We start from the raw sequence: 9,372 nt of genomic DNA, 5'->3' as shown, positions 1-9,372 counted from the left end.
CGGCTGAGCCTCCCGAGCCCCATGACTCACTTTACCCAGTAACAGGCTTCCCTTCCCGTTTGTCATCTGGGAGAATAAAGTGGCTTTATTTTTCACCAATAATTTATAGAAGCCAAAGTTTGCAAACAATGGTTTCCTTGGCAACCTCTGACCCATTCTCTTTAGATACAAATTGCTCTCCAGTAACAAGACTGTCCCTTTCCAGAAAATCCAAGTTCATTTGGAAATCTCACTCAGAAAAGTTAAGATCTCCCCAACAGTTTGCCATGAGCAATGTGTTTGCAGGAACGCATGGGGCTGAAGGTCAAAGGCAAAGAAAACAAGGAGCAAATTGTTTCACCCGGTTTTGGTTTATCCTTCTAAGCAGCCTGAGGTTAGTATGGTCACTTGGCAGTGACAAATCTGTTTTTGAAGCTCATCAGGTTGGTCAGTTTTCTCTAATGGAAGTAATGAAAGATGCATAATACAAAATCACAGATATATATATATATATTTAAATGGTGCTGAAAGTGTTCACTTGGGTAATGACAGTTCCAATGCATCATTGCCTGACCTTCTGGGTTTTACGTTGAACCTTGGGACAGATGATCAAGTCACGTGTCCAAGCTCAGGGACCTCCTGCCTAGAGAGAAGATGCTGCCTGCAGGCCGTCCCCCCAACCTTGTTTCAATTCGTCACTGCATGTCACACTCGACTAGAGCAAGCCCCACTCCTGTCGTTAGCCTCACCCAGGGCAACAGCCCAGAAAAGATACGAATCGACCCCAAAGGTCAGGGTGACTAAATTCACCCCTATGCTGTGGACCACCTGTCCGCCTCGCTCTCTCGCTCCAGACCGGGCCCGGCTGCGGGGGCACACACACCGTGCAATCAGGGCCCGTGCCCAGAACGGCCCCATGCTTGCTTGAAAGCTCTGCTGTCGCCATCTTAAATCGTAATAATTTTGGAATGAGGGACCCCGAACTTTCATTTAGGGTTGAATATTGCAAATTAAGTAGCCATTCCTGCTTCAGAGGCTCATCAGGAAGGTCCTCAGGTAGCTGGAACAGGTCAGGGCTTCCATAAAACAGGGGGCTGGCAAGCCACGGAGCCCCCCAAGTGAGGAGACCCATGGAGCCTTAAACAGCCTAGTGACCCGCCTGTTGACTATTTTAATATTGGCAGCCCACCTCTTCAAGACAGATCCATTTTACATGACTGAATAATTAATAGTAAGCAGAGTGGCCAGTGTCAAAGGGCAGGGGCCCTGTTACACACGCCCAGTCTATGCTAAAGGTCCCTGGGAGGCACAGGACCCAGATCTGTCCTTACAGTGTGACCACTGGTCACTATGACATGGCCTGTCTTGAGCAGAACAAGACCTCACAATGCTTTCTGTCAACACCAGAGCATCTCCCAGGGGTGAACAAAGGTGGCATCTGCAGGGTGGCTGGCGGGGCTTGGCAGCAGGCAGCTGTGCCTCAGTGGCCCCGGCGGTTCACACCCCCCAAGCCTGCCGAGTCGGCCTGGGTTCCAACCAGCCTGGCTAACTAGGGACAGCCATTCCCAGCCACACTCAGGGATCTGAAAGGCCCTTCCTCTCCCGCGAAGCCTCTTTCAGGGTTTCAGGAAGGAAGTGGAGACGGTGAGAGGAAACCGCAAACCCATATAACTCTAATAGTGTCACCTTTCTGTCCACGGTGGTGGTTAGGGGTGGTGGTGCTCCTCCACATGCTGCATTTCATCCTGAAACCACCAGGGCTGCGGGGGGGGTGTCATTCTCCTCATCTTATAAATACCGCCGCAGTGGCTCGGGGAAGATGAAGCCCAGGACTGAGACCGGCCCGCAAAGCTGGGACACGGACCGGGCCTCTCGGACCCAGGGGCCTCAGCTCGGGCTGGTGGTTTCTGCAGACCCTGGATCAGAGGGGCCAGTATGGCCACTGGGGGCTGAGCTCCCCTCTGCTGATGAGGGGTTTCCCTCTTAAGGACACTGGCGGGGTTAGGGCCCCATTGGACAGTTTGTCCCTGGGAACGTTCTCTAACAGAGAACCCCAGTGAGGAAGGCAAAGCAGAGACCATGGACGTTCGTGTCTCTGGTAAAAGTGCGTAAGGACCCAACGCTGTGCTTATAATCAAAGGGTCCGGGATCCCTCTGCTCTCAGCACTTACACGTTGGCCGTTTCCTCTGCTGTTGGGGTCCCGAACTCTGCCTCCAGATCCTTGTTCCAGAAGCTCCATTTCAAGCCAGAACGAATGCCCACGCTCTGCCAGTCCCAGCCCCTACCCCCTACCCTCCCCAGGGAGGCTGGTGACAGCCAGGGCCCTGGCTACCAGACCAAGCTGGCAGCACCCAAAGGACTCTCAGAGGCAGGCATGAGCTCTCTGTCCCTCTTGTCCCTATGTTGACCACCCTGGGGGCCGATTACGCCCCTGAAGCCTTATGGGAACACGTAGGGCCCCAGGCGCTGCGAAGAGGATGAAGTCAACTGAGAGGAGACATGTTTTTCCAATTAGTTATAAACCACCCATGTTGGAATTTTTGCAGAACTGGCCAATTGCTTTCCTATTACCCAAGACTCCTCATTCTTTTTTTCTCCATAAATAATTTCACAAGGTTTTCAAGCAAATTTGGTACTGAGGGCCCGTGACTGTGAAATAAACAGGAAGCTCATGGTGAGCTGCCTCCACCAGAACGCTAAAGTCACAGACCTCGTCTTCCACGGACTGTGCAACGAGGGAGGAGATGGAAATTAACTTCCACCTACACACACTCCCTGCCTGGGCTCGTTAAGACATCGACACGTGCAATTACGTTTATGTTTGAACTGTGAGTACCTTTTACTACATACACACATTTATAAAAAGATTTTTCCCACTGACATTTCTTTCTTATGCCAAGGCTGGGCCAAGCCTGCCAAACCGGGGAAACCAGGATCCAGAAGCCACCAAGCTCACTCTCCTTAAAGGGCCAGGCCACCAGCCAGAGAAGTGGGGGACATGGTGAGGGCGGGGAAGACACAATCCTCGTGCCTATGAACACAAAGCAGGGCTCAAAATGGGTGGGGCAGCTCTGGGAGCAGGTGACTAGTGACAGCAGGAATAAGTGTTATAGCCAGGGCACCTACACATGCAACACACTGAACAAGGCCATTCTTATTCCCATTTTGCAGATGGGGACATGGAGGCCCAAAGAGGCTGTGTGTCCCAGGTCATATGTTGAGTGGGAGCAGAGCTAGACTCTGCCACCGTGTTGTCTGGCTCTAAAAGCCCCTTGGGCTGTCCCATCTGGCAGGTCCTTGTGGACAGAATTCTAAGACTCCCCTCACCACCCCAACACATCCTGCCCTGCTGGATACACCTGCCCATGGGCATTCGATCAAACACTAATCTAGGTGTTGCTGGGAAGGGATTTTGCAGATGTAATTAAAGTCTTGAATCAATTGACCTGGAGATGGGGGCCCTGATCTGATCACAGGAGCCCTTTAAATCTGGGCTCAGGACAGAGATTGGAAAGGGTGAGAAAAAGGTGACATGCTCCTAGCTAGGAGATGGAGGAGCCCCCAGTTTGCAGCCGGCAAGGAAAGGGGATCTCAGTCCTGCAACCGCAAGGAACTGAATTCTGCCAACCTGAGTAAGCCTGGATGCTCCTTCTGGACGCTTCCCAGAGCCTCCTGGAAACAGCTCAGCCTGGCGAGGCCTTGAGCAGAGCACCCATCCACGCCCTGTCGGACCCTGGCCCGTGGGAGCTGTGAGATAAGCAGCTTGGGTTGCTGGTAAGCTGCCGCGTTTGTGGCAGTTTGTTACGTGACATTACAGTCCCTGACTCAAGCGCCAACCTCAGCCGTCACAGCCTAGGGAAGAGGCTGTGTCCTTAACTGCCTTTCCAGGCCTCCTCCGAGAGGCTCCTCAAGGCCTGTCGGGCTCTGTCCCCACGCTGCAGGAGCCATTTGCGGGCTGGGAGGAGAGGACTGGCCTTGGAATTGTCCATAGAAGATTCCCACCCAATCCAGCCTCCTCTCTGATTTACCACTGTTGACGTTAACCGGGATCACCCCGCGGAGGCGGTTTGGCAGGTTTCGGGCAGCAGGGTGACTCTTTATCCCCTTCTGTTCTGGAAGGAGGTCACTGCCACGCTGACGCGGAAAGGAAGGCAGCCTGTATTTGTCTTTACAAAGTTTGGCGACTCTGCCGGTCACACCAGCCACGTTTCAAGTACGCAAGAGCTACGCGACGCTAGTGGCTGTCACATTGGACGGTGCAGCCCTACTCCAGAACGTCAAGTACAAACAAATAGACTCACTTTTACATCACGACCTTGCGACGCCCTTAGCAGAAGCCCAGCACTAAACGTGCTCCAGGACGTCCAAGAGGCGGATTGGCGCAGTCCCTCCACGTTGGCTCCGCCCGGCTTCGTTCCTTCTCCTCAGGAGCCTGGGGATGAGTGGCTCCTGGTCCTGGTCCTCTGGGCTCCAAGGTCCCCCCCCCAGGGAGGCCCCACGTCACTACTCAACCAGTGCCACGGGCAGCCCCGCGCCCTCCTGCTGCCCAGGTGTCTCCAGGCCAGGGAGCTGCGGCTGCCAACCCCGGCTGGTTCTGAGAATCACCCAAGGAACTTTCTGAGAACTTAGCTTTTACCACCCCCGCTCACGTGGATGCTGACGATCTATCTCGTGCTGATTAAAAACCTGCACTGATTAAAAACAGCCCACGTGGCACTGATAATCGGTGACTTCCCACGCGCGAGTCCTCCGTGCAGGGCGAGCGGGTTTGGCTGTGCCGGGAAAGCCTTCACCTGCGGCGGGGAGGGGCGGGGGGTGCCGCTGTACTGGGTAGACCCCAGGGCAGGGCCTGACTCTGACCTGCTGCCCAAACCGGGCACCGCCTACCGGATGAAAACTGGTTCAGCCTTTTCCTAAGTTCACAGGACACCGGTGCGGGCAGACCCTCCTGAGCAACCCCTTTCCTTTTCCAATCTGACCAGGAGGAAGGGGAAGCTTAGTGGTTTAGTATTTCCGGGCATACATCCTCATTGTTTCTCCTTCATCTGTCTCATGTCACGTCTCAGGTCCCTAGGGTCAGGGACAGAGCTAGACTGCACCCCTTGGGCTCGCCGCCCCTTGTATCTTGGGAGCAGGGAACTTGCTCCGTGAGTGCCACAGGCTCACAGGTGGGGAGGAACTGTGCTCCTACCCCGAGCCTCCCCCATACCAGATTTCGATGATTTGTAAGATGAGATTCAGATGAGACTTTGGACGTTGAGCTGGTGCTGTAATGGGATGAGGCTCATGGGGCAGGTGAATGCACTTTGCGTTTGGGGCAGACTTCCATCTTTGCGGGCTACGGGGCAGACTAGGGTAGGCAGAATCCCCCACCCCGTGCAAGCTGTCCATGCCCTGATCCCCAGAACCTGTGACCCTGTGTGACCTTATACAGCACAAGGGACATTGCAGAGTGATTGAATTAAGGGCCTTGAGGTGGGGAGATCAGCCTGGATGCTAGGTGAGCCCAATCACATCACACACGTTCTTAAAAGCAGAGAACTTTCTTGGGCTGAGACAGGAGAGAGAAGGCAGAATGGGAGGTCACAGGAGATGCACGGGGCACAGTGACCCACCACGTGTCTTGCTCACTGTATCCCCAGAGCCTGGAGCCGAGCACGTGCTCAGTAGGTGTTTGGTGACAGAAAGGCCAATAAAGTGAACTTTTTTAAAGCACCTGCTCAGGCTGCTTGGAAGCCAGTTAACAGCCAGGTGGACAAGTTATTTAACCTGTCTGACGTCAAATCATCCCTTCCCTCTGGATATCAGAAATAAGGCTCAGAGAGGTGCAGTAACTCACCCAAGGTCATCCAGTTAATAAACAGTGGGGCTGGGGTTCAAAGGCAGGCCCATCAGGACCCATCTGGTTGCCAAATGCAACGCCACCTCATCGCCCCCCGGCCATAATGGGCAGAACTCCCGGGGTGGACAGCTGCCCGTGTTGTGCCTTTGCTTCACTCTGCCGCCTTTCATTCTGGTGACTGGCTGTCACCCCGCTTCCGAAGGCTCAGGGCAGCCAAACTGCCGGGACAGGCCGGCAGGGGGTGCTAGTGCCCGTGTAAAGACCACCAGCTCCCAGAGCTGCTCTGAGAAGAGCCATCTCAGATAGTACAGAATGAAGGTCAAAAACCGAGCGTCCCTATCGTGGGGCACCTGCTGGTCCAGACCCATCTCTGGGGCCAGATGCTCTTGCACAAAGGACTTCATCTCTGTGGCTGCAGCTTCCACAGCTGTAAAAGGGGTGGTGGAGGAGGGAACACACCTCCCAGGGGTACTGACACAGTAAAGTGAAGCACGGGGCCGGGCAAAGGGGGAAGGCTTTTAGCACGTAACTTAGTGGAATTTGCCTTCTTTATTAAGAGACATTTAATGATTCTCGTAGGATTATCGTTTCAGATTCTGCCCAAACACAGGGATCCTTTTTTGGACTTGGCTGCCTCTCTTCTTTCCTTCTGCCCTTTTATGTCTTTACCTGGCTTCCCTCTGTACTTCAAAGACTCCCAAACACTCCTGCCAGACCCTCCGGCTGTTATGCCCTTATAAACTACGTGGGCTGCCGGTTCAAAAGGCCCTCTTAGGCCAGGCCTAGAAGGGGGTTCCTTTCTTGCGAAAACTGCTGTGAGCCAAGTGCAGATTCAGGAACGTTGTTCCTTTGCTTGTGCATGAGTGTTTCCTCTGTCTTCCAGCCTAAAAACCAGCCAGTCCTAACTTCACTGACCTGCAAGGCCCCGTGCCGGGCAGAGACACACAGATAAATACGACACAACCACTAGAAGCAACTCCAGTGGGACAGAGATCCCAACAGACGTTTCAGAACCACTTATGTGCCGATCTGCAGAGATCTGCGCTCAGCACTGGCATCTCATCCAGTTCCCAAGAACCCACCAGGTACCATCCTAGGAAGACAGAATTCTCTCTACTTCACAGACCGACCTCCGAGCCCAAGGCCAGACAGGGACTGGATTATGTATATGACTATGTTGCTGTCTCCCTTAGCCTAAGCAGGCAGGGGCCCCTTGAAAATGTCCTCTTACACGGGATCCAAAACATGTACTCAATGTAGGTCGCTATGGCTGAAAATGCATTTTTCCCCTTATCCTTGCAAAAGGCAGCTGCTCAGTAAGTTTGGATTGTGGCCCGAGGTTTAGCAACACCAGCCCCTTTGGTGGCCCAACAGATCTCGGGGTTGTGACCCTTGGAATTTGAAGGCAACTCTACACACACAATCCCTCCCAGGTTCTTTTCCCTTCAACCATTAAACCATACACAAACAGGCCGGGAGACGAAACACTCCGTTATTTTCATGTGGTCATTCCTTTTCCCTCCTGCTTCACCTGATGCAGAAGAATTTTTCAGTAAAACTTCAGCTTTACAAGAATATGCAACAGAAAGGATTAGGGAACTTGGAGATCCAAAACCAGCTAAATGAGGGTTTTGTATATGTATTTTTTGTAATGTAAAGCAGTTCCAAGAAAAGTGAAGTCACAGCCTAGGTGGCTTATTTTCAGTTCTTAGAAAAGAGCCAATTTCGAAAGGGAAGCCGCGCTGCTCAAGCACACAGGCGCGCATTGTCTGGCGAGGGGCGCTCGCTGAGAAACCAACTTGGCTCTGGCACCGGGAAACTAAAACCTCCCAGATCCGTTTCATTTGGTGATGTCGAGGAGGAAACGCTAGCCGAGACAGCGAAAGTTATCAATATGCAGAGAAACCACACAGCTCGCAAACAGAAGTGGCTCGGATCCAGCACCGACCCACTGGACCACACACGCCCTCCTTCTCGGCCCCTCCCCCATCCTGAGGTTTGTTGCCCAGACGACAGTGTCAGCTCAACCAGCATTTTCCAATCGGGTATCATTTACCAGAAGTTAGGTGAGGACAAACCGGGCAGGATACAGTTCTCCGCAACACGGGGTCCGTTTTCTAGCAGAAAAGCAGATTTCAGATAAGGGAGAGCCAAGGTAGGGCAGATTTCAGGTTAAGGGACCTCCGGACTCTACCGCACACCCAGCTCAGGGGCTACTATTGGCTACCCCATAACAGTTTTGTGACAGAGTTTTAAACCTAAGAGTTCTGTAACAGAGATCCCATGGTCTGCACCAAGATTAAATTTCAGTGCAATCAAAAGCAACTGATCAACTGTCTCAGCCGGGGAGAGACAGGATGACAGACTGGAGTGTGGTGTCCTGGAATGGGATCCTGGCCTGGAGAGGACATAAGGAAAAAACTAAGAAACGTGAACAAAGTATAGACTTAGGTTAACAACATGTCAACATTGGTTCGTTGGTTTTAACAAATCCACCATACTAATGGAAGATGTTAACACTAGGGGAAGCTGGAGGCAGGTATAGAGGAACTCTTTGTATTATCTTTGCAATTTTCCTGTGTATTTTTTTTAAGGCAACTGATGGATATAAGCAAGAACTTACTGTTCCTCTTCCCAGCAACAATGATTTGGTGCCTGCCATATGTCAGGTACTATGTAAAAGTGATTTACATGTATCTTCATTTGTTCCTCCCACCAGTGCTATAAGCTGGGTACAAACTTCATTTTGTAAGAAACTGAAGAACAGAGAGGTTAGGTAACTTGCTCATAGTCACACAGCAAGTTTATTGACAGATAATGGGTTCAAATTCAGGCCTACAGGGCTGCAAAACTACTGTTAAAGCTCAGGGAGAATGCCTGAAAAACTCCAAACTGTGAACATAAACCAGTTCAAAACAAGCTTTATGTGGGTAACAAAAACAATACACTTTCCAATCTGCCCCACTTTTAAAAGACAATGCTATGTTTAAAAACACAGCCAACATCAAATGCTGGCAAGAACATGGAGCAACAGGAACTCTCAGTCATTGCTTGTGAAAATGCAAAATAATACAGCCACTTTGGAAGAAGTCTGGCAGTTTCTTACAAGGTTAACCATAAGACCCAGAAATTACCTCTAGGTATTTATTCCAATGCGTTGAAAACTCATGCCCACACAGAAGCTGTGCCTGTTTACAGCTGTTCTATTCATAACTATCGAAGATTAGAATCAAACAACATGTCCTTTGACAGTGAAGTATTAATAAACTGTGGTACATCTATATAGTGGAACACTATTCAGTGATAAAAAGAAATGAGCTATCAACCTGCTGAAAGACATGGAGGAAACTTAAATGCATATTAAGTGAAAGAAGCTGGTCTGAAAAAAATTACATACTGAATGATCCAACTGTTAATATATATGATAGTCTGGAAAAGGCAAAACTACAGAGACGGTAAAAGGATCAGTGGTTGCCAGGTTGGGGTAGTGGAGGGGTGGATGGGGGAGCCCAGAGGATTTCAGAGCAAACCGTTCTGCAGACACTGTAAC

Source organism: Propithecus coquereli, unplaced genomic scaffold (assembly GCF_000956105.1).
Source record: "Propithecus coquereli isolate 6110/MARCELLA unplaced genomic scaffold, Pcoq_1.0 Scaffold27, whole genome shotgun sequence".
Taxonomy (NCBI): Eukaryota; Metazoa; Chordata; class Mammalia; order Primates; family Indriidae; genus Propithecus; species Propithecus coquereli.
The sequence above is the reverse complement of the archived record's forward strand: the minus strand, read 5'-3'. Positions refer to the sequence as shown.